Below are 4,745 nucleotides of genomic sequence, written 5' to 3'. Positions count from 1 at the left end.
AACCATGTGACTGCTGTGGATGGGAGGGCTGTATGTGCCAGAGTGTGTGCTGTGAATAAACTCTCTTGGACTGTGGAATTTTATTGCCCCATATTATCAGTTACCTTAGATGGTACACCTGTAAGGTTGAAATCTGGAGACCAGGCTCTGGTGCTGCTGCTTTTAGGATCAAACTGGAGAGTTTCAGAACTAGTTCTCTAGGCCTGGATTGACTTAAGCATAAACTTGTTCTGTATAGATGTTTATCATGGTTATTAAACTGTAAGTCATACATACGACCAAAATCAAGGCCCATGTCTGATAAACTTAACAGCATTAATGAAGGGAGACAAAATATTTGAGAATTCCTGAAACAGCTAGTATGCTTACTGGCTGTAATTGTAGTTATAGAGAAAACTGAGCTAGAATTGTTTTATTCCTCCAGGGAACATTGCTGCTATTCCTTGGCTCGTGTCACTGAGACCTGACACAGACGCACAGCACACAGTGTCTTAGGATTGGTTCAGCTTGTGACCAGGTGTCTCCAATTCTATTTCACAGGAGCTGAAACTGAAAACTTCATTTTCTACCTCAACATCTGCTCCATCCTGCTTTTTCACGATTATTATAGCAGTGTAAAAAGTTTTCAGTGGTTTCATAGCTAAGGCACCAAAAGCACAAGTAACAAAAGAAAAAACAGATAAAATTGACTTGAACAAAATTTAAAACTTTGTGTTGCAAAGACCACCACCAAGAAAGGGAAAACCCACAACCCATAGAATGGGAGCGAATATTTGCAAATCATATATCTGATAAGGGACTTGTATCTAGAATAAAGAACTCCTGCATCTCAATAATAAAAAGACAAGTAAATCAACTCCAAAAGAATGGGCAAAATCTCTGAATAGAAATTTCTCCAAAGAAGATAGAACAGCCAAAAGCACATGAAAAGATGTTCAACACCATTAATCATTACGGAAAGACAAATCAAAACCAATGTCAGATACCCACTTCACACCCACTAGGATGACTGTAATCAAAAAGGCAGACAACAACAAGGATGTGGAGAAATTAGAGTCCTTATACACTTCTGACTAAAATGTAAAATGATGCCTACACTTTGTAAAAACAGTCTGGCAGTTTCTCAAATGGTTAAAGATAGAGTTAACATTTGCCCCGTAATTCCATCCAAGAGAACTGAAAACAGAAGTCTACACAAAAACATTTACAGAAATGCTCATAGCAGCATTATTCTTTTTATTTATGTATGTATGTATGTATGTGTGTACGTTTTGGTTGTGCTGGGTCTTCGTTGCTGCACGCGGGCTTTCTCTAGTTGCGGCGAGCAGGGGCTACTCTTTATTTGCTGTGTGCGGGCTTCTCATTGCGGTGGCTTCTCTTGTTACAGAGCACGGGCTCTAGGCACACGGGCTGCAGTAGTTGTGGCATGCGGGCTCAGGCTCGTGGGCTCTAGAGTGCAGGCTCAGTAGTTGTGACACACAGGCTTAGTTGCATGTGGGATCTTCCCGGACCAGGGTTTGAACCCGTGTCCTCTGCACTGGCAGGCGGATGCTTAACCACTGTGCCACCAGGGAAGTCCCAGCAGCATTATTCTTACTAGCCAAAAAGCAGAAACAACCTAAAAGTCTATCAGCTGATGAATGGATCAACAAAATATGGCATAGCCATTCAATGGAATGTTATTCGGCAATAAAAGAGTTAAGTACTGAAACATGCTACAACACAGATGAACCTTGAAAACATTAGGCTAAGTAAAGGACCATGCATTGTATGATTCCATTTATATGAAATGTCCAAAAAAGGAAAATCTATAGAGACAAAACAGATTAGTGGTTGGGCTGGGAAGAGGCAGAAGTGGAGTGACTGCTACTGGGCATGGGGTTTCTTGTTTGGGTGTTGAAAATGTTCTCAAATTCTGGTGATGGTTGCACAACTCTGTGAATATACTAAAATCCATTGAATTGTACACTTTAAATAGGTAAATTCTGTGGTGTGTGAATTTTATTTCTAATAAAGCTACTTTAAAAAAAAACAACTCTTCCAAGGAGATGATCTTGGATACAAATTAGGGCCAGATCAAGAAGACATGAACCATTACTATTTTTTTATATCTTTTTTTAAAAACCAATGTCCTAAACTACCTGAAATCCTCAGTTTTACCCTTTGAGTTTTCTGCACAGTTATCATTATGTGATTGTGAAAATCAATCAGGGAAGCACTAGGAAAATGCTAGATTTATCTTTCAAGGTTAACAATAATTTGGAAACCTCAGGAATCTCATCTTTTAGTTGTGAACAATTTATTTTGAAGGGTGGGTTGCAATTATTCTTTTAACTCATGGGTGAAAAATATGTCATTCCAGGTAATCTATTTTGATTTTACCAAGTGAAGAGCAGTAATTTGGGGACCCAATAGAGTTCTAAAATTTCATCACAGAGAGTAGCTCATAAAGGATTATGTAGGCTTTGCTTTTGTTGAGTGTTGGCCTTTGCTGATTACTTATTTATATAACTGAGTTTTTATAGGCACACTGGAGCCCTGAAAAGTGGGACTCATTGCTTTTTCATGCCAAAGACCTGTGATTTGGATGTGTGGGTCCGTCCCACAGTACCCTCTTCATATTTTGAGGAAGACAGAGAACCACCTAAGGGACAGGTCTTAGGTCTAAGGTCCTGATTGACGGATCGCCATAGAAATTGTGTTCTCCAAACGTATGGACACCAAGGGGGAAAGCCGTGGGGATGTGTGTGTGATGAATTGGTCGATTGAGATTGACATGTATACGCTGATGTGTAGAAAATTGATGACTAATAAGAACCTGCTGTATAAAAAAATAAAATAAAGTTCAAAAACTCAAAAAAAAGAAATTGTGTTCTCAAAGTAGGGTTAAAATGATCCAAGGGGCAGGTTCGGCAGTTTTTCTGCTAAGCCACAGCAGCAACGCTCCAACGGCGGCGTCTCTCACCTTCTTCGGAGCTTGAGGGCCGTCCTCCCTCCCTGCGCACATGGCGAGGTGGGGACAGAGAGCCATGTGCGACCAACGTGAGCCACTTTCTGCTGCACGCTGTTTAAATTCAAGGTATTGGAAATGAATTTTCAGCTGCAAGATACCGCGGGGCAGACCAGAAGGACTACCAATCAGTGGTTTAGAAATAAAACCACAACGAACTGAAATGGGAGTCTCCGCCTCCTCTTCCGACACACATTTCCCTTTTCCTCCCTTACTCCGCCTCCTTCACCTTCGCTTACTCTCTGCCCACCGGCTCCGCCCCGTCCTGCGACCCGGCGGAGTCTGAGGCGGACCAGCGGAGGGAAGAGTGAATCCATCCTGGTGCTTCGTCTGGGAGGGCATAAGGGCGTGCCTTTTTGACGACAGAGGGGGAGGGGCGAGGGGACAACTCTGGAGCCCGGGACCTCCCGACAGAGGGGGCGGAGGGAGAATGGGTCGGCCCTTTCCACGCCCTATGGAAACTCCATACTGGACAAGAGGGGAGTGTCTATTCTCAAACTTCCCTTTGAGGCGGAATGTTAACTAAGAAGCTTAAGCTCAAAGAGTCACCCTTTTAAAAGCTTACTCACACCCTCTGCTCCAGCTTTTCTTTCCTCCCTTCTTTGACAACCATGTAAACCTTCCCCTCTTCCAGTTTTTTCTCCCTCTTCGCTTCTGCGCGGATGGTGGCGGCCCGCGGGGTGCGCAGCCGCAGAGAGTTCGGGGCGGTGCCGGTGAGGGGCGGGTGACGCAGTGGCCGTCGCTGCCATTTTAAGTTGTTTGTTCTCGCTTCTCTTCTCAAACGCGACTCTGCCCCGGACCCGGGAGGCGCTGAGGTCGCCGCCGCCGCTGCCGCTTCCGCAGCCACCGGTGGGGGGGATCCGAGCTGTGCCACCGCGGAAGCCCACCCTGCGCTTCAGCATCTCTCCCCTTCTGGTCTCCTCGACCTTCTTTCCGAGAGCCGGAACTCGACCCGTGCGGAGAAGAAAGACTCCAGAGCAGATGCTTGAACTGAAATAACTTTATTTTGGGGGGTTTACTTCGCTGACAGACCCCCCCGCCTTAGCGCAGGGCTCCCCTCCCCTTCCTCCCTTCCCCCTCCGCCGCCAGTACAAATCCGACCCCCCTCTTCCTCCTCGTTTCTCCTTCTCTCTTTCTCTCGCCGTCGCCGCTGTACCCGCGTCCTTCCAGTCAGCCGCCGCCCGGGGCGCCGAGCCAGACTATGGGTCCCAGGTGGGGGCTGAGCGGCGGCAGCAGCGCGGGCGGCCCGGTCACAGTGCGCACTGCAGCGGGGATGGAGGGGCTCAGTTGGCTGGTGGTTTTCTCTTGACATGGCTCCTGCCCGTGCTGCGAGCAGCGCCCCCGCCGCCGCCTCCTCTTCCGCCGCCGCCACCGCTCCGCCCGCGGGCTGCGGCTAGAGGGCCCGAACCCCACCCGAGAGTCGGTCAGTGAGTCCCGGTCTCCGCGGGGACAGGGAGGGGACTTCCCCGTCACCCACCCCCGCCCCAGCTGCCTCGAGTCCACCCTCTACCCCTTTGGGAAACCAACTAACGACCCCGCCCTAAGCAATTCAAACTCGGGAAACATGGTCTGTTCAACGTGAGAGCGGAATCCGGGAACTTAATTTTTTTTTCTTGGGGGGGGTGGGGTGGACATACTTTAAAAAATAATATTAACGCAACTATTTTCTTTTCTTCCCACTGATCCTTCCCATTTACCCTCTCCCGCCTCCTCTACCCGGGCGGGGATTGTTTCC

The sequence above is a fragment of the Neophocaena asiaeorientalis genome, unplaced genomic scaffold, assembly GCF_003031525.2.
Source record: "Neophocaena asiaeorientalis asiaeorientalis breed wild unplaced genomic scaffold, Neophocaena_asiaeorientalis_V1.1 scaffold165, whole genome shotgun sequence".
NCBI lineage: Eukaryota > Metazoa > Chordata > Mammalia > Artiodactyla > Phocoenidae > Neophocaena > Neophocaena asiaeorientalis.
The sequence above is the reverse complement of the archived record's forward strand: the minus strand, read 5'-3'. Positions refer to the sequence as shown.